This window comes from Corythoichthys intestinalis, chromosome 11, assembly GCF_030265065.1.
Source record: "Corythoichthys intestinalis isolate RoL2023-P3 chromosome 11, ASM3026506v1, whole genome shotgun sequence".
Lineage (NCBI taxonomy): Eukaryota > Metazoa > Chordata > Actinopteri > Syngnathiformes > Syngnathidae > Corythoichthys > Corythoichthys intestinalis.
In genome coordinates this window covers 41,903,242-41,925,480 of record NC_080405.1, presented here as the reverse complement: position 1 = coordinate 41,925,480, position 22,239 = coordinate 41,903,242, and positions in this window count along the sequence as shown.

Genomic DNA, 22,239 nt, shown 5'->3' with positions numbered 1-22,239 from the left:
GGAAGAATGAAGGGTCAGCAGAGGGCGTGACTCCCCTGTCTAATCTGACAGGTGAGTCACACCTTCATCTATCAGCTGATAAATGACGCGTCACATCAACATCAGTGACACTCTGATGAAGGCGGAAGTAGTCCCCAAAACATGTCAGGTAAGTAAGACAACCTAAAACAATTTTCTGGAATAAAAAGGAAAAAAAATCAACTATTTCAATGACTGCCCTATAAAGTTTTAATGTATTTTTGCTTTTATTCAGCAAGTAAGAGATGTTAAATATAAACGTTTGATGTGACACATGCAGTTGAAGTTGGAAAATCTGGAAGACACTTCATAAATCCAATCAGGAGTATTGTTCACAGGCAAGTAAAATGTCATCAGCCTGACTACGGACCAGCTTTTCAATCAAAAGCAGAAAGCAGTAAGAACCTTACGCACATCTGTTTCTGGTGACTCAAAGGCACAAAACTTACCAGACTCGTAGATGCTTCCAATTAGAGAGCTATAGATAACTCGTTATTTATTGCAGGTCTGGCTCTCATTTTAGTCACACCAATGGTTAATAGTGACCTTAATAAACAGCAAATATGACGGAACTAGACTATACATGGTCACCCTAGCAGCCAGTACTTCTCATAATGGTCAGGTCAAACCACGTCTTCTCTCATACGCGGCAGCAAAAGTCCTGGAAGACATTTGCAACTTACCCATTTCGTGGAAGCCATTATTGCGCCACACAACAGTCTGCTGAAAGATGACACAACAATTCCAGTTCTTGTCACCATTACATTTTCCGTGACAGAGGACAAGCGAGTGAAACCTTATGTGCCAGGTGCATCCGCAGAGCAGCATCCAGTTTCTGATCGACAACAGACAGGCCAGTTTTGTGACTATAATGCAAACGTCATGTGTATGTGGGCAATTCCACGTGTAACGAACAAAACAACACCACGGCTCTCTGTTGGAAAATGGCTTTTGTCTGGAACGTGTTGTCATTCTCGCTGACAAATATCGGAAAGCCTTTTATTCCAATATTCGGTCAGCCCAAGATCCATGGATTGCCTTACTGTACTATTAAAACCAGTATCAGAACACAACAAATCCAGTGGAACCTTGCACGAATTGCACGTTCATACTGCAGGTCTTAATGTACGAATCCGATTTTTTCGTCTTTTCCCGACTCGAGTGAGGCATTACCTTGATGGTCTGAACGAGACAAGTCGCATAGAAGTGGGCCAATTTAAATCCGATCTGAGTCACTTTCGTATGTGTTTTAAATCCGATCTGGACCACATTTTTCCAGAACGTCGCGGCAGTCTGAACTGGCAAGTCTTCCAAATCGGAATTCATGCAGCAATTACGTCATCAAAGAGCGAGAGAGACGGCGCGCTACGATAGCGGTGCAGCTGTCTGTTAGCGCCTAGCTTGCCTTGAACACAGCTTTTGGGGACGCGTCGGGCTTGGCAACTGTCATAAAAAAATTAAAATGGGTTGAGGATAAGCCTGAGAATGATGAATGAATATTTCAAGATTGCTTACAGGGCCAAAAGTCGGGGCAATTTGCCCGTATGTGAGTGTGACATGCACCGACGGTGCGTGCATGCTATTGATCCACAGAAACTTTGAATATAAGCCTAAATGGGGATTATTTATGTCTGTTAATTGTGTCCTCTTTTTGGAAATCAAAAATATGATCGCCCTGGAATGACGGATGACAGCCAGCATGTGTAGTCATTAGGGCTGTCAAACGATTAAAATTTTCAATCGAGCTGTGACGTAGTAGTAATAGTAGGTTTTTTGTGTGTGTGTGTGTTCAATGTATTTATTCTAGGGCTGTCAAACGATTAAAATTTTTAATTGAGTTAATCACAGCTTAAAAATTAATTAATCGTAATTAATCGCAATTCAAACCATCTATAAAATATGCCATATTTTTCTGTGAATTATTGTTGGAACGGAAAGATAAGACACAAAACGGATATATACATTCAACATACTGTACATAAGTACTGTATTTGTTTATTATAACAATAAATCAACAAGATGGCATTACATTATTAACATTCTGTTAAAGCGATCCATGAATGGAAAGACTTGTAGTTCTTAAAAGATAAATGTTAGTACAAGTTATAGAAACTTTATATTAAAACCCCTCTTAATGTTTTCGTTTTAATAAAATTTGTTAAGTTTTCAAACAAAAAATAAACTAGTAGCTCGCCATTGTTGATGTCAATAATTACACAATGCTCATGGTGCTGAAACCCAGGGGTCAGGTTAACCGAATATTTTCCGTCGTTGACCGTTTTTTTAACAACGGTGACGGAATAAACTGAAGTCCATCCGTCATTTTGACAGGTTGCAATTAACATCCCAGACCACAGGGTGGCGAGTGAGCATATTAATTAGCTATTGTCTCTCTTGATGCATGACGTCGTTGGCCTTACTCGGAAAAATGTCAAGGCAACTGAGTGTCCGAAGTTTCTTCAAGAAGCCCCAAAACGACGATGGTGTTGATAAGAGGTGAAAAAAGAGGGACTGATGCAGTGAAGGATGACAAGGAATCAAGTGAATCGCCGGTGCACTCCTCACTGCGGCGAGCAGTTGAAAACGCCGCCAATTACCAAGAAGGGCAGAATTGGTAACACGGCGAAAGTGGCATAAAGCCAAAAAATGCGGACCAGACTAGCCAGAGCCTGAAATTATTTCAAGGAAAATGTGGAGGGTGCCACCACTGTGTGTACTCGTTTTGCTGAGCTCGCATACCACGGTAGCACGTTGGCTATGAACGAACACTTGACGCGCCGTCACCCAGGTGTATTTCGGAAGACAACAGGAAACAACAAGCTAGCGGATTGTAAGTCCATACAACTTTCTAACGATTTTTTTAAAAATTGGAAGTTGCCTTTATGTGCGTCGTATCAACGTGCATTTTTATTTAATAATAATAATAAATAAATATATATATATATAATGGAATTATATATTTTATTATTATTAAATGTATTTGTATCATGGAAGGTCCCACTTTGGGGGAAAAAAATATACATATACATATACATATATATATCCTGTATATAGATAAATATATTGTATATAGATAATATAATAAAAAAATATATATGGAAACACAGTACTGGCCTACTTACTGTAGTCCATGACTGCACTAATGTTAGTTACTTTATATTATAAAGTATTATTGTATTATTGTGTATATACATATAGTGACTGCATCAAGATATAGTCATTTTAAAAATTTAAGTGACGGGTAAAAATAGATTATGACCGGATTTTTATGACCCTGTCAGTCAAAATGACAGACAACGAAAAAGTCTAGCGCAACCTCTGCTGAAACCTATAAAATCAGTCGCACCCAAGCGCCAGCAGAGGGCGACAAAACACCAAAAAAACACAAGTAACAAGTGGATATGACACTGTGCTGTCATTTTAATCTGTTTGAGCAGGGCATGTGCGTTAAATGCGTCAAATATTTTAACGTGATTAAATAAACAAATTAATTACCGCCCGTTAACGCGATAATTTTGACAGCCCTAGTAGTCATTTGTTTTGTCATGCTCAGCGACTGCGAATTAGTGTGCATGCGTAATACTTGAACAGTCTCAATGGACAAAGGCAGTCTGAATTGGCATGCCAAAAAACAGATATGACAAAAAATCAGATTTGTGCATTAAGACCTGCAGTATGAATGTAGCCTAAGATTCGAGCCACAAGTAAGTCCCGAGCCTTACCTGTTGTTAGCAAGTCGAGTCGAGTAACGAGGTTATGTCGAGTCAAGTCGACTTGAGTCATAAAGATTGTCCAGTTGAGTCGAGTCTCGAGGTCATGTCGAGTCGAGTCAAAAGGTTGTAAAGCCGAGTCCTGTCACGTCAAAGGTATAAAGACAGGTTGTTTCAAGTCAAAAGGTTGTCGAGTCGAGTCACAGGTTAATCTAGGCCTTCACAATTGTTCCTCAGCCCAGCCAGGAAGCACTGAGGTTTGTCTCAGAGGGAAACCTTACTGTCAATATACGTCAATGTGAAAAATACAACAGGATAGTCTGCAGAAATAAATCAGCATTATGGTGTTCCAAGCGGATTATTGGCAGATGGGAACCACCACTACGATCCAGGTTTTTCGAGTCAGCCTTTCAAGTCTCGGACCCTCCCAGCTCAAGCAAGTCAAGTTCGAGTCGAGTTGCGAGTCATCAAATTTGTGACTCGAGTTGCCTCGAGTTCAGGTTCCTGTGACTTAGGTCCAGTTGTCTGGTAGAAGATGAAAAAAAGAGGATATAAAGTCATTTTATTCCAACGAAGGATATTTGCTATTGGTATTTGCAACTAGCATATTTGCTAGTTGCAAATATGTGTTTCTATTTCATACCTCCTTTGATCCATTTTCTCAGATTTTAAGATTATGAATATCCTCCAATTTGAAGGTGACAAAATGGGATTACTTTGCCAATTCTAAACGGATTTCAGATATCTTGGCAATTTTACGCCTAAGAAAAACGAAGTAGGGACAGTTGAGGAGCTCATATTATCATTTTTGACCAAAGTGTTTGTTTTGGAGGATTAATTCAAATATAGTCAAAAACGTCACTGCTCAAATGTCAACAAGTGCACAGGGTTGCTCACTTTAGTGATCCCTTATTTTTCGCGGTTAATGTGGTCCAGAACCGGCTGCAATAAGTGAAAAACTGCGAAGTAGTAGTAATAGTAGTAGTTTTTAAAAAAATTAATTAATCGTAATTAATCGCAATTCAAACCATCTATAAATATGCTATATTTTTCTGTAAATTATTGTTGGAATGGAAAGATAAGACACAAAACGGATATATACATTCAACATGCTGTACATAAGTACTGTATTTGTTTATTATAACAATAAATCAACAAGATGGCATTAACATTATTAACATTCTGTTAAAGCGATCCATGGATGGAAAGACTTTTAGTTCTTAAAAGATAAATGTTCGTACAAGTTATAGAAATTTCATACTAAAACCCCTCTTAATGTTTTCGTTTTAATAAAATTTGTAAAATTTTCAAACAAAAAATAAACTCGCCATTGTTGATGTCAACAATTACACAATGCTCATGGTGCTGAAACCCATAAAATCAGTCGCACCCAAGCGCCAGCAGAGGGCGACAAAACACCAAAAAACACAAGTAACAAATGGACATGACACTGTGCTGTCATTTTATCTGTTTGAGCGGGGCATGTTTGTTAAATGCGTCAAATATTTTAACGTGATTAATTTAAAAAACTAATTACCGCCCATAAACCCGATGATTTTGACAGCCCTAATTTATTCAGATTTAGCATTGGAAAGGGATACATATAAGACTTGTTATATGTAAAATATATATATTTTTTTCAAAAGTATAATTGAAAAAATGTATGTATATATCAATAAATGTTTATAAGCACTTCAAATGTAATAATCATGATAAGTTATAAACATGTTACTGTCCCACAAAATTATTTATAAACAAGAATAAAGTAGAAAAAGGCTTGTCTATATTAAATTCTTCATTGAGTGAGTCCACTCAAGCTGCTCACTTACACACAATGAGTTACCACAGCAACTGTTTTACAAACTAAATGATGATTGACGCATGCGGTGCTTTGAAGTTTCGACTTCCACGCATCTCTGGCAAGATCAAACATTAAACGTCTGTCAATCATCGTTAACTTTAATAATCAACGCCAGTGCACTGCCAGACCAAAAAAAGCAGCAGGCGGGTGACCGGATCGGGACAGCTCATCTGTATTTTTTTTTTTTTTTTAATTAAAAAAAAAAAAAATCTGCGATGGACCAAGGGCGTGAAGTTTAAAACACGAAGTAGGGAGGGATCACTGTAATAAAGTTTAGTTTTAGGCCAAAGTTATCCCACTAGTATGTGGAAATTCATGGAATAGTAGAAGGCAAACATGGGGGAACGGGGGAACTCTTTAGCATCATGCTAGTGGGGACAAAGATCGTGCTAGCACATTGATTTTAAGATTAATATCAAATAAATGTTAAAATCTCTTTCTATCATCCTGATGAACTACAGTACCCCCAAAACCTTACACTCGTCATACAGCCTCAGAGTTCATATTTAAACATGTTTTGGCCAGTACAGTACAACTCTGAACTGCTGATCGCTAGCTAGCTGTTGAGTGCGATTCCGAGGTGATCCAGGGAGAGAGAGCGTTGAAAGTTAAATTGGCATAAAAAGTTCCATGTTCCATCGAGAGATTTGGTGTGCTCGCCGTTATATTACAGTAACCTTCCACAGACGTGGTATGATGTCAGTGAGAGCAGAGAAGAATGTTGCAGGATTTTCAGAAAATGACATAGATGAAAGTTGGAGAAGGCATAAACACGCGGGAGGAAAAAAAGTTGAACATAACGTCATCTATCTCATCGAAAGTCTAATGTATTTAGTGTATATAATTGAAAGTCATTCAAGAGGAATGTTGTCTGACTTTCAGAACATGACGGCAGCAAACAGACATATGTAGATGAAATTGCTTTTTGCACGTTTAAGAGCACGTATGCACATTAACATCCACGAGCAAACAACAAACGAACAACCCCCAGATGTCCGTTTCTCTTCAACTACTTGAACTTGGTGTTGTCTTTTTACATTAAAACCAGTCAGACTGTCAAGTTACACCCATTTGTTGTGCTGCACGTGTAACACATGTTGACTTACTTCTTCATCTACTGCATGATGTCGCAGTTCTGCTAACTTGAATTATAAGATTAGAGGCTTCGTATTCTCACAAGAGTCAAAAAACACAGGCCGCATATTTTCAGGATAGCTTAATGACATTTTTCATGAGCCTCTCTTGAATGATTAAACAGCAGAGCCTCAGTTTATGGCGTCTGGACATATGAGGCTTGAAGGTAGGAAAGTCGCGCAATAAGCAAGCAAGCACGTAAGCCTATACCCGCACTGCTATTACTTCTTGTACTGTTTTTATTAGTGTTGCTCTGATACCATATTTTGGCTCCCAATTCCGACACCCAGCTGTGTAGTAGGCTATCGCTCGATGCCGATACTGTACCGATACCACGTAATTCCTTATTACTCGCCAATAGTCGTCATTTTAGTGCCATATCGATACCAACACTGATAACTAAAGATGTCCCGATCGATCGGGATGCGGGTCCGATCACGTCATTTTTAAAGTATCGGAATCGGCAAAAAAATATCGGACATGGCTTTTTTTAATATATATATATATATTTTAATTAAATCGTTTTCTAATTGTATTTAACGTTACAGACAAAATGTCTTACACTCATCCAAAGTCTCTAGTTTTGGCTTAAAGAATGGCTATCAAATTTATCGCGTTAACGGCGGTAATTAATTTTTTTAAAAATTAATCACGTTAAAATATTTAATGCAATTAATGCATGCGCTGCACGACCCACTCACGTATTGTCGCGTTCAATCTATAATGGAGCCGATTTACCTATATATGGAGATAAAAGTCAGCGTAAAATGAGTAGAGTGAATTTTGGTGGTCTTTGGAGCCTTTTTTTAATTGGCCTAAGCCTTAAAATCCCTCTCTCAACATTTAGAAATATCGTGGGAAAGCAATGATGTGAAGGAAGGTAGTAGTTGATCTTTTTCTTAACACCCTATTTTATTTCACAACACAGAGAAGATATACGCACAGTCATGGTTGCACTTCCCATCATGCATTTGGGCATGGCTACAGTATCATTTACTGAAAGCTCAACCAATACACTAGATGGCAATATTTAGTCACAATATACAAAGTCACATTTATCCTTTGAGAATTACAAGTCCTTCTATCAGTGCATCCCTCTCACTAAAAGAATGTTAATAATGTAAATGCCATCTTGACGATTTATTGTCATAATAAACAAATACAGTACTTATGTACTGTATGTTGATTGTATATATTCGTCCGAGTTTTATTCATTTTTTTCTTAATGCATTGCCAAAATGTATATGATCGGGGAAAATATTTGGGAATGATTGGAATTGAATCGGGAGCAAAAAAAAAAGCAATCGGATCGGGAAATATCGGAATCGGCAGATACTCAAACTAAAACGATCGGATCGGGAGCAAAAAACCATGATTGGAACAACCCTACTGCTAACATCTCGTATCGGTACAACTCTAGTTTTATCTTGTTGTATTTTTAATACATATGGTGGAAAACACAGACAAGACTGAAAAAGCAGTTTCTGCTCTTGCACTCCTCTTTAAAAGAAACTGCTGTATTTTAAACCAAAATAACTGTTGTGTTTGATAGAACAATATGTCTATATGCTGCCATAGCAGATTCATAGCACATAAAGCCACTGAACTAGTTTTAATTTGTCCATTTTACCCTGGAAACCCCCGTTTACAGGCGTCGCGCAACCGCTTTTGTTTCAACCCAGCCATAAAAAGCTTAGTAATTATATTTATTATTCGAAATGTCTGCCATTTTTGGCTTAGAATCATTAATTGATGTCTAATATTTCATTTAAAAAAAAAAAACGACTTTAAAAAATTATTCACTCGCATATTTTAAACTTTTAAACAAATTACGTCACAATGAAAAAATGGTGTCTGTAAAAAGGTCACGGATATCTACCTCATAACTATCGCCTAATTGTATTTTTTTATTACTGTCGCATTTTCTCCGATATGTTAGATGATAAATAATCGATCCAAACAAAGAAAATTTGAAAAAAAAATGTTTAAAAGGGTAAATATATGAAAAAGAAAATCTTCACCACTCCTTGATGTCTGCGATTTCTGCATCGCGACCCTTGTTTTATTACCATGTTTCACCCATAAAATCCCCCAAAAATCCAGCTGTGGCCATTTACAGCTGTGTCTTGACACACAGTGATACATGCTACATGGAGTTTTGGGATCGCAACAAGGTAAGTACGCGATAATATCTCGTTAAAGTCGTGGCGTCTTTAATTCTGCTCTATATGCGCTCACCTCCAGATAAGGTTGACACTGTTTTACCCTCGAACTGCAACACAGTTTGAACTTGTTTGGATGTTAGTCGAGGTTCTTTATCCACCATCCGCACAATCTTTCATTGAAATCATTAATTCATTAATCATTAATTTTTCTTTTCCGTCCACATCTGCGGAGGTCAGTCACTGTGCCATGGGCTTTACACCTTTTGATGACACTGCGCACGGTAGACACAGGAACATTCAGGTCTTTGGAGATGGACTTGTAGCCTTGAGATTGCCCATGCTTCCTCACAATTTTGCTTCTCAAGTCTTCAGACAGTTCTTTTGTCTTCTTTCGTTTCTCCATGCTCAATGTGGTACAGAAAAGGACACAGGACAGAGGTTGAGTCAACTTTAATCCATTTTAACTGGCTGCAAGTTTGATTTAGTTATTGCCATCACCTGTTATGTACCACAGGTAAGTAACAGGTGCTGTGAATAACGCAAATTAGAGAAGCATCACATGATTTTTCAAAGGGTGCCAAAACTTTTGCCTGGCCCATTTTTGGAGTTTTGTGTAAAATGATAATGATTTTTTTTTTTCCCATTCTTTTTTGTGTTTTTTCATTGCAAGCAAAATAAATAAGATATCACTACCAAAGCAGTCGTAATTGCAATCATTTTCTGGGAGAAATTGACCATTATCTGACAGAATTGCAGGGGTGTCAATACTTTTGGCCAGCAATGTATATATACCAAAATATGTCTGGTAACTCGATTTAACTTTACTCAGATATTCCCTCTTCTAATCCTCCCCATGTATACTCAGACAAGGAAATGAAAACTTGTATTTGAGTCCATAAATCCTTTTGGCACACTAACAAAGCCTCCAGTGATCCCAAAGAGTGGCAGCGCCTTATCGAATTACCGTCTCTATTCATATTGAACTAGAAAGATTTAGGTAGTCCACTGGCTTTTCCTCTTTTGCTCAATCATCAATCAAAGGGAATCTTAACTCAATGGCTGCCATTGACCATTTTGACTGGAAGGGCAGGCAGCGATTGTTCGATCACCGAAGGTTGTTAAGCAGTGTCTAAGCACAGATAGCAATTATTTTACATTCATTAGTACTAAAAGGGGGAAAAAATGTTTAAAAAAAAAAAAAAAAAAAAAAAAACGCTACGATTTGTGTTACAGGGCTCATGATAATGATCTCACGATATGGTGATACAACAATTATCGATACATGGGTCAGGAAATCATTCTAAGATGAATGAATGAATGAATTTATTGTCATTGTCATCATCATCAGTATCATTGACAGTTACAGAGTGTGGGATAGTTTGGCCAAGAAGGAGAAACATTGACACAGAATATGGAATAATTATCCTGAAAAAGACAATGACAGACAAAGGAAGACGGGAAAAAAGCAAATGCTTATCGATACCTGTCCCCCAACAGCCCGGGACGCACAGTCTAGCATGTTAGTGTTGCATAGTCCATTTTTTTTACTCATATATCTTTCCAAAAGTCATTGAGTGCCATGGCATTTCGCAGTATTGTCAATTTGAGTAGGTTCATTGGATAGGTTGATTTCCAAGTTGGTGTAGGGAGGGATGGCCGGGGGTATCATGGAGGCTCACGTCTGCTGTATCCGCTCCGGAAGATTAGTCATCATCCTCCCTTGCCCGGTTCCCGCGAGCGAGCCTTTCATGATCCCGGATTTCCGTGATGATTTTCGTGACCATTTGAGCGGTGGCATCACTTAACGCTGCTTGTTCCTTCGTCTATTATATTCTACATAACAACTAATAAACAGAAAAAAATAGCTATTTTTATCCTTTTTCTTTGAATTATCACATGGCAGCGAATGAACATTGGTTCATTTGCTCCCTTATTGATGAAGTCATCAGGAACATCAACGAAAGCAGTCTTGCGTGCCTCCCAGAGTTCATCAATATTCTTGGGTTTCGTCTTCCATGCTTCCTCTTTCATCATACCCCAGACATGCTCAAGGATGTTCATGTATGGTGACCCGGCTGGCCAGTCCTGGAGGATCTTGATCCTCTTTGCCTTGAGGAGCTTTGAGGTAGAGATTGAAGTATGCCATGGAGCACCATTCTTCTGCAGAATTTGTCCCTCTTTATGGTTAGGAATGTAAGATTTGTTGATATTTCAGACTAGGGATGGGAATTGATAAGATTTTCACGATTCCGATTCCATTATCGATATTGCTTAACGATTCGATTCTTTATCGATTCTAATTTCAGGAAAAAGAAGAACAAACATTTTGATTGGCATCAAGCTTGTTTAATCAGAAGTCACAACCTTACAAACTAACAACGAGGTCAAAAGAGGCCCAAAGCCTCAATGTTAACTGTGGCAATAAGTGGCAAATGCACAAGAATGTGTAACATTTTACTGAAACATTTTTCTAATAGAAATAAAAAATATTGGTATATTTTGGCATATAGGTCGTTGTTCTGCCTTTGGCAATGTCCCCAAACTTTTTCCTGTGAGGGCCACATAACTTTTCCCTTCTCTGATGAGAGGCCGGGGTCAGTTTGTAACAGAAAAAGTGTGACGATTGCAGGAGTGCGTAAATGTAAAAAAGTTATTGTTTTTCAGAAAGCCACAATCAAATAACCTTCTGTGGATTCTTCACGGAACAAAAGTAAATAAAATAAAAATAATATAATATAATAATAATAAATAATAATAGCACTATTAAATAAATAGATAATAACCAAATAACCCTCTCTGAGTTATTCACTGAAAAAGGCCAGGAAATAAATAACACTACTGAGGGAGAAAAAAACAAAAAAAATTAAAAATGCTCTCTGGAATTGTTCAGGGGGCCGGACCAAATATGGAGCCGCGGGCCGTAGTTTGGGGACCCCTGTTTTTATTTACTAGTATATTGAAATGCATGCCTTTTAGTTTTTATGGTGCTTTCACGCTCAAGTGGTGGCGCCCTTGCGCTTCCTCACGCGAAGAAGAACGCGCTCTCGTGAAGAAGAGCGTGCTTACACGCGAAGAAGAAGAAATGCCGCATCCAAGCGAGTGAGCGAGTTAGTGAGAAAGGGAAACACTGCCACGAGCCTAACTCTTTGTTAATGTTTGTAAAATATCTACAGAGGCAACGCCTGTATGTATCATCTTCTGTGTTGTTGTTGTGTGTTTCCCCTCGCGATCGGACACTTAAATCCAGTTGTGTAGTGGTTTAAACGATGTGCTAATGCTAGCGAACGCATGCTAACTGTTTGTTATTACTGTGTTAGCAGCTAATCATCGCTGATTTACATTGATGCAAACCTGTTTGTTATTGGGGACGAAATTGATTTGTTTCATTTCTATTTTTAGTTTCAAGTGATGGTTGAATAAAGTCAGCAAATTATACCAACGTCTTCTGCATCGTCATTTGGGAGTTTAGCTAGCTGTATAGCCAGGACTGAGCCTTAGCGTCTCAGTGAGGACAGTGCAGTCTATTCCCTCCCGATGCAGTTATTTCCATCCCGCAATGACTGCAAGTCGCTTTATTGTAATTTTTCCTCGTGAAGTGAAGACACACTTTCGAGCGTTTGAACCCACGTGCTGTCATTGTTATGTTTACGGCGGCAATGCTCGTAACCTTTCATTTTCACCCTTTTTCCTGGTGAAGCGTAGCCAAATTTTGGAGCGAGTGGTTCTTCGCGCCATGCTAGTTTGATGCGTCTGGACAACAAGACATGTCACGACGCAATATGCGTCTATAGGGATCGTTAAAGGGATCGTTAAGGCTTTTTCATTGTGATGTCAAGGCCTCGAAACACTCGGAACCGGTTCCGAATTGGAATCGGATTTCGATTCCCATCCCTACTATTTATGTTGCCTTCCACCCTGCAGATCTCTCGCACACCCCCATACTGGATTTAACCCCAGACCATGATTTTGCCACCACCAAACTTCACTGTTTTGTGGCAAAAGGTGGATTTTCCAGATGAATCTTCCATTGAATTACACCACAGTCGCCGCAAATATTGCAGGAGACCTACTGGAGCCCGCATGGATCTGAGATTCACTAAGAAAACAGTGAAGTTTGGTGGTGGCAAAATCATGGTCTGGGGTTACATCCAGTATGGGGGTGTGCGAGAGATGGAAGGCAACATAAATAGTCTGAAACATCAACAAATCTTAGCTGCCTCTTACATTCTTAACCATAAAAAGGGACAAATTCTGCAGCAGGATGGTGCTCCATCGCATACTTCAATCTCTACCTCAAAGTTCCTAAAGGCAAAGAAGATCAAGATCATCCAGGACTGGCCAGCCCAGTCACCAAACATGAACAGGATGAAAGAGGAAGCATGGAAGACGAAACCCAAGAATGTTGATGAACTCTGGGAGGCATGCAAGACTGCTTTCTTTGATGTTCCTGATGACTTCATCAATAAATTGTATGAATCCTTGCCGAACCGCATGGATGCAGTCCTTCAAGTCCATGGAAGTCATACAAAATATTAAATTTAGGTCTTACAGCACCACGCCTTAATTCGCTTATGTTACGTAACATATGTTTGTATTTGAAGTACAATTATTGTTCAATTTTCACACTACTTTCTGTAGGCGACAAAACATTTGTCTTGCCAAAATTTGACCTCTATGTCTGATAAATCTTTTTTCAGTGAAACAAATATATTTATGTACATTCAACATCATTTGAGAGGGTCTTAGCGTTCATATGAGAAATTTCTGAAACCAATTGAATAATTAAAAGTCAGGTTATTAGCAATTGTTTCTACAAAATGGATAAGCAACAAGACTTTTGTCAGAGACTGTGTACTGCAATTAACACTTGTATGTAGCTACAGTGTCTGGCCTCCATAAGGCTTCAACGCCCATCTGTTGCACCCCAGAGTAGAAACACAACAAAGCACTGGTGTCCAAAGAGAACTCTATGAAATTACTGCTCATGTCATTTCATATTAAAAGTACTGAGGGACTCTCATCCCTACTTGGCTTCACTCAAATTACACCAATGGATTGAGTATGTTTGCAGTATGCAAACCTTATGAATTATCACACATCTGTAATTTGCATGTTCAAAGTAAGGAGAGAAACGAAGCACAACTGTTTGCAATAATTGTTTTGTGATTGAATACAGATTAATCGTTTGAGACGAGCATCTGTTTTTTTGTGCATTTGTTTTATTTTTTTCATAATATGATGATATTAGGACTTGTAAAATCGACAAATGCATTTATTTGTCAATATATTATACTTTAATCCTTATTTGATCTGTTTATGAATGCGATTTGAAAAAAATAAATGAATAAATAAATTTCAAACTTATGGTGGTTGAACACAACTAATAGTCTAACTGTGATGATAGTGACTGAAAAAGCCTGTCAATTTGTGAAAAGTCAGCATTGTTGAAAATACTGTGGAGTTGTTTTTTTAAGAAGTTTTTTTAGGAATTGCAAAAAACTGGAAGACATGAAATTACAAAAACGTATATATATCAATCCTCATTTTCTGTACACATTCTTTGTCTTCCGGTTTAAATTGACCCGCATTTACTAAACCCCAATTCAAGCAATTTAATTAAACCTGAAACACCAAATTTCATATTGCTTGAACCAACATTTTGTCCTTCGTCACAATATGAGGACCATAATTTTTGGACTATAAGCCGCTGTTTTTCCCTCATTTTGAATCCATACGTTTTTTATAGTCCAATTCGGCTTATTTGTAGATTTTTTTTGATGAATAGGTAACACTTTATTTGACAGCGACGTAATAAGACTGCCATAACACCGTCATAATTATTACATGACATTATCATGGGCATTAATAAATGCTTATGATAGATATCATTAAGTGTCATCCGGCAAATTATGTCACTAACCAGCTCAGATCTTTTTACACTCTATTCAAAAGGGAGATCATTCATTCATTCATTCATGCTTATGGCAGTGTCATGTCAGAATTATAATGGTCTTATGACAATCTTATTGCGCCACTGTCAAATTAAGTGTTACCAAATTCCATAACTAGCTATTAATGAAACGACTAGAACAGTAACTGAAGAAATAATTAGCACAGAACATGAATTTTGATTGTTTTTACATCTGTAGTGCTGCAATGCATGCTAGGAGGCATGTTGGACGACAACAGTGATGACAGAAGGTGGCCGCAGAGGTTGACTGTCTCCCACAAGAGAACAGCGATGGCCAAATGAAGCTTCTTAAAGCAAAGAAGCTTTGCAGCCAATTGCTTCAAAGCTTCATGGTGGTTCATTTGGTCTTATTACAGTCCTATGATGCCGCTGTATAATAAAGTGTTTGTATCTTTTGGTGTAAATATCCCATAATACAGCGAGGACAGCTGCGGCTTATTGTCCAGCGCGGCTTATCTATGAACAAATGCCGTTTTTGTGTCAAATTTGGTGGGTGGCAGCTAATAGTCAGGTGCGCCTTATCGTGTGAAAATTATGGTAAATACTCTCCAAAACACAGCAGCGGATCATTTTGACCCGAGGACAACACGAGTATTAATGACCTGCTAAACCTTTTCCATTAAGACATAGTGACAGTTTTTTACCAAAAATCAACAGGAAGTAACGTGGCAATGTCACAAAAACAACTGAAAGTGATCCAGAATGCAAAGGAAGTGACCCGGAAATGCTCTGAAGTCAACGGAAAGTGGCCCAAAATAAACAAGAAACAAGCCAAAATTGCCATAAAATAGGGAATGATCAAAAACTGGCACAAAACCAAGAAGAAGTGACTCAACCTCAACAAAAAGTGGCACAAAATTATCACAAAATTAACAGGAAGTGACCAGAATTTGCCACAAAATCAACTGACGAACGAAACCCCACGCACATTCTCCAGAAATTGCATTTTCTACAAATAATGATAATATGATACCATAAAATACAGTAGGTTAATGATCATCTCAAGAGAAACACAGCAGCCTCATCTACCTGGACCTGTTGCGGCACTTAATGCAGACTTCATTGAATCATGTGTTTCTAGGGATTTCTTTGTGTCAATCGGAAACCATCAGTCAGAGCGAACCAAATTCACGTGTGGAGTCCCTCAAGGGTCAATTGTTGGACCACTCTTATTTAACAGTGATATGCTTCCCCTAGCTCAGATTATGGAACAGTAATACATCTCCTATCACACCTATGCAGATGACACACAACTCTACGTTTCTGTGTCCCCACATGATTATAGTCCCTTAGTCTCCCTGAGTCATTGCATTCATCAAACCAATGAATGGATGTGCCAGAACTTTCTCCAGTTAAATGTGGAGAAGACAGAAGTGATCATTTTTGGGCCAAAAAAGGAAAAGTCAAAGATAAGCAGGCACCTTAGCACAATGTCAGTTACAGCTACAAATCAAGTCAGAAGCCTGGCGTAATTATTGACTCAGACCTAAAATTGGATAGCCATTTAAAGTCCGTCACTAAATCTGCTTATTACCACCTAAAAAATATAGCCAGAATTAAGGGGCTTCTGACTCAAAAAGACATGGAAAAACTTTCAGCGTATTGGACTATTGCAACAGTATATTTACAGGCCTTGATAAAAAATCCGTCAGGAAGCTGCAGCTAGTACAGAATGTTGCAGCCAGAGTCCTCACAAATACAAGGAAACTGGACCACATTACACTGGTTTTGAAATCGTTACACTAGTTTCCAGTGAGTCAAAAGATAGAGTATAAAATACTACTGCTCGTCTACAAACCACTTAATGGCCTTGGACCAAAATACATGCTTGATTTGTTAGATTCCTATGAAACATCTAGACCCATAAGGTCGTCTGGAACCGGTCTCCTGTATGTTCCAAGAACAAGAACCAAGCAAGGTGAGGCAGCATTTAGTTATTATCCTCCTCGCCTCTGGAACAAGTTACCTGAAGGTCTGAAGTATGCTCAAACTGTTAGCTCCTTTAAATCAGGGCTAAAAACGCTTTTGTTTAGCACTGCATATCCATAACTGTCTATATATTTCAATCTATTTGCTTTCTATTCCTCTTGTGCATTATCAATATTATAATTATTCTCTTTATTTATTTATTTATTTATTTTATTCTATTTATGATTAAATGTGTCTTTGTTTTTATGTCCTATTGATTTCACTTTGAATTGCCTTGTGTTGAATTGTGGTATATAAATAAATTTGCCTTACCCTTGCCTTGCCTTCTATTACAGTTGGCTATTTCCTTCTGTTCAAAGCTGTTTTTGAACACAAAAAAAAACATTTTTAGCACTACACTTACTTTATCATGTGCAAGCTGAGCAAGTGAAAACAAGATGGCATAACGCGAACACCTCCACGGATCAAGTCCTCGTATGGAGGCCGAACAACAGGTGTCTTTGTGCGTATGAGGCTGCAGCAGGCTGCGGAGAGCAGCCGCTGCTTTAGGTTTCACCCTTTGAAAGTGATACGGCCGAACTGCTTTTCTCAGGCCCGGCCTCAAATCTGCTGTTGACGGACAGACCACCCAACTTTGAGCTCTTATTGGTGAGCGGCGCGGCACAGGCCGCCTCCTGTCATGCTCCTCTGGGAAGGAAATGGATGGAGTACACTGTCAGGGTTTCTCTCACAAGAAATGAATGGGCAGATTTAGCGAACGAGAGCACCAGAGTGGAAGCGACGGCTGGCGCGCATGCAGCACTTAAACACACTCGATATAAACCCCAGGGTGCTTGAAAAGAATCTCATCAAAAGCCCACTGAGCTATGGTTCCAAAGTCAGAACATATATTTTATAAAGACCTCCATGCTTCTTTTTTTGTAACCTGATTATGCAACTTTATGTGACTTTTATGTCTCGCGTTAACAATACAGATTCCCCCTGGTGCCGTAGCGCAGGATGCCATTGGCGTTGGTCATTGGACTGAGGTTCGCCTCGCTGCTTCCCGCCACACTGAAAAGCGTTTTCTCTGACCTAGACAAAAGATTCACACCCTTATGCTTCTTTCCAGAAGGAGTCTTCGCCCTAAAGTATGTAAAAACAAGTCAGGAGGTGAAGAAAAGGACATTAAACAGGCTTCATGTCTCATGTGACACAAGCGGTAAATAAATTGTCAATTTTGAGGGATGTTTTAATTGGATTCATTAATTATGATCGGAGAGAAAAACATAAATCAAGCAGAATTAGGCGCTTAGTGGGCTATAGTTGTTGGGATTATAATTAACATTGTGAGTACTAGGTGACGTTTGAGTGGAATCACTAAAATTCCCTTACCTGTTTCCCTTCTTCATGTCCTTTCGGGTAGAATGTGTGTTTACTATAACTAGTGTTGGGTGGGGGGGGTCGATATTGGTATAAATTTTTGCGCTTTCTGCACAATAAACAATCGATTGACTGATGGCAAGTATCGATATTTCAGTAAAGCACACATAATGAAGTTACTTCGTTGTTACTTTCAGTACCTAATCTCTCCTGTCCTGCTTGAGGGGCGCTAATCCCGTAAATGGGTGATAACAGGGTGCCCGGCGAGAAGTTGACAATAGAAGACAATAGATAATAGAGGAGAAACAGATGCAAGAATGGCAGAAAGTGCGAACATAGAAAAACAAATAAAATAGGTTGCTAGCGACGTTTCAGTTTCAGAAAGCAGTGCGCTCATACGCGGAGAATAAGGGGGGGCTGGAGGGCATAGCCCCCCTGGTGGCCTAAAATGTCATTGCATTTAATTGACCGTCCGTCCATCCATCCATCCATCCATCATCTTCCACTTTCTCTGGGATTGGGTCGCGGGGGCAGCAGATTTAACAGGGAAGCCCAGACTTCCCTTTCCCCAGCCACTTCAACCAGCTCCTCTGGTGGGATCCCGAGGCGTTCCCAGGCCATAGACATAGCCTTTCCAGCGTGTCCTGGGTCGTCCGCGGGGCCTCCCGCCAGTGGGACATGCAGGCGACTGAACCAGATGGCCGAGCTACCTCAGCTGGCTCCTCTCAACGCGGAGGAGTAGCAGCTCGACACCGAGTCCCTCCCGAATGACTGAGCTTCTCACCCTATTCGGGAGAGCCCGGACGCCCTGCGGAGGAAACTCATTTCGGCAGCTTGTATCCGGGATCTTGTTCTTTCAGTCACGACCACAGTTCATGACTATAAGTGAGGGTAGGATCGTAGATCGACTGGTAAATGGACAGCTTCGCCTTTCGGCTCAGCTCCTTCTTCACCACTAGGGACTGGTGTAGAGTCAGCATTACTGCAGACGCTGCACCGATCCGCCTGTCGATCTCCCGCTCCCTCCTACCCTCACTCGTGAACAAGACCCCAAGTTCCTTGAACCCCTCCACTTAAGGCAGGATCTCATCCCCGACCCAGAGAGGCACTCCACCCTTTTCTGACTGAGGACCATGGTCTCAGATTTGGAGGTGCTGATCTTCATCCCAACCGCTTCACACTCGACTGCGAACCGCTCCAGTGAGAGTTGGAGTTCATGGCTTGATGAAGCCAACAGCACCACATTATCTACAAAAAGCAGAGATGCAATGCTGAGGTCACCAAACCAGACGCCCTGAACGCTTCGGCTGCACCTAGAAATTCTGTCCATAAAAATTATAAACAGAATCGGTGCCAAAGGGCAGCCTTGGCGGAGTCCAACCCTCACTGGGAACGAATTCAACTTACTGCTGGCAATGCGGACCAAACTCTGACACCGGTCGTACAGGGACCGAACAGCCCTTTAAGGGGCTCGGTACCCCGTACTCCCGGAGCGCCCCCCACAGGACTCCCCAAGGCACCTGGTCGAATGCCTTCTCCCGATGTAGACTGGTTGGGCGAACTCCCATGCACCCTCGAGCACCCTGCCGAGGGTGTAGAGCTTGTCCACTGTTCCACGGCCAGGGCAAAAACCACACTTCTCCTCCTAAATCCGAGATTCGACTTCCCGACGAACCCTCCTCTCCTCCTCAAATTGACTGTCCAATATATGAATTTAAAATTAAGACTTTGCTGGTAATATTTTGTCTATCAAAGTTGTAAAGCAATAAAACAAACAACAAAAATGAATGATATGAACAAAAATACAGTGGTTCCTCGACATACGATCACTTCGCCATTTCTTTCTACATCCGACGAAATGCTCGAAATAAGACGATTTTGGACAGCGTCGCAATTTCATTGTTTTCAAGGCAAGATGCACACACGGCGGATTTTCTTGCGAGAGAAATCAACATGGGTTCCAAGAATGAAATGAAACAGTGTTCAACTTGGTGTCTAGCTTGAAATGCTCCCACACTTTTTACATTTTCTGCTTTTTCTTGGTGCCTTTCTCTTCGCTTTCGTCAGCATCTTCGTCGTTACCTCTATAATCATGCATGGTTTCAATCAAATAGATCCACCGCCTCTGTCTTCTTCCTGTATGCATGTGACGTCAGCGCGTTGTGCCGCATTAAAAGTAGTTATTAGCAGTGTTGTTAATCTTGCTTTAAAAAAGTAATTAATTACAGTTACAAATTACTTCTCCCAAAAAGTAATTGCGTAACTGAATGTAAGAGTAATTAGTCACTTGGCAAAGTAACTTCACCTTTACTGTCGCACCTCCCGAACAATATTTTATGCCACCTAAATTGGGCTTGTGTCATTTCCCTTCCCCAGCTTCGGAGAATGTAAACAAACCAAGAGGCATGACAGCTAGCCTACATGCTAACGCGAACCGAGTGATTTCAAAGTCTTCAAAGCGGAAAATCACACATAACTAGCCCGGATCATTTCACATGACAACTGGGTTGTCGATTGTCTTCGCCGATCGCCAACCTGCCTGGCGGAGAGCAATTTACAGCCCGTTCCCTTGCTACTACGGACAGGAGAGCTCGCCGGGGAAGCAGCTGGACAATGACCGTCGAACAAACCGGCCGACGTCGGAGGAGCGTGTAGCTACCAAATGGTTAACACGAATATGGCAAAATTATGCTTTACTACACAGCGAAGTCGTAAACAGCGAAAGACTCAGTGGAGGAGGGCCGCTGCAGTTGTTGTGCACCTAACGTGCAGCTAATGTGTATGAGGAGAGCTTTTTACATGCCCATCCATGATCAAACGTAAGTAGTCCTTCATTTAAAGAAAGTTTGTAGTGTTTACTTTGTAATCACTGTATTCGCGGCTATTTTTAACATAAAGTTGCAATTTCTGATCGGTTGGAAAATTTGAAAGAACACCGGTCGCATGAAAGGGTAATAAGCCGAGTATAGTGCTCTTCCGGCAGGGGGGATGTGCGACAAGTCGCTGGTCGTCGGCCGAGGGGACAAGGAGCATGTCAACCACAACATGCCAGCCACCTACATATTAAAATGATCCCAGTATTTGACATAATACAAAACACGATGTTTACTCACTTCCTCGTAAGTCCCATGATCCCACAGTAGTAGGGCTTGTTTTGGCCAATATCCACTGGTGAATGGGAACCTTTTGAAACCCCAAAAAAGCGCACACGCCTTTCCCTCGTACAGCAAGATTTTTCTGGAGCCGTTTGGCTGGCGTGATGGGAAAAATAAAAATAATAAAATAATAAAAATAATAATAAAAAATAATCCGCAAAATCAGCTGAATCCTTAATCCTTCTCATACAACAGAACGGCTGTATAGTGAAGAGGACTCCTTCCTCCGTACACGTCACAGCGCCCTCTTTCTCAACTCAAGACTGTTGCCGGAAGTCACTCATTTTCATGGCGCGGGATTCAAAAAACTAAATAAATATAGCGATCGCTTCCACACACATCCAAGCGGTGCATTTCATTCAGGAGCATAAAATACAGCGTGTATTATGAAATAAACATGCTTTTTCGTGTCACAGGCACTTTAAAGTCTGATTATATTATTACTAGGGCTGTCAAACGATTACAATTTTTAATCGAGTTAATCACAGCTTAAAAATTAATTAATCATAATTAATCGCAATTCAAACCATTTATAAAATATGCCATATTTTTCTGTAAATTATTGTTGGAATGGAAAGATAACACACAAGACGGATATATACATTCAACATACTGTACATAAGTACTATATTTGTTTATTATAACAATAAATCAACAAGATGGCATTAACATTATTAATATTCTTTTAAAGCGATCCATGGATAGAAAGACTTGTAGTTCTTAAAAGATAAATGTTAGTACAAGTTACAGAAACGTTATATTAAAACCCCTCTTAATGTTTTCGTTTTAATTAAACTTGTAAAATTTTCAAACAAAAAAATAAACTAGTAGCTCGCCATTGTTGATGTCAATAATTACACAATGCTCATGGATGGTGCTGAACCCCATTAAATCAGTCGCACCCAAGCACCAGCAGAGGGCGAAAAAACACCAA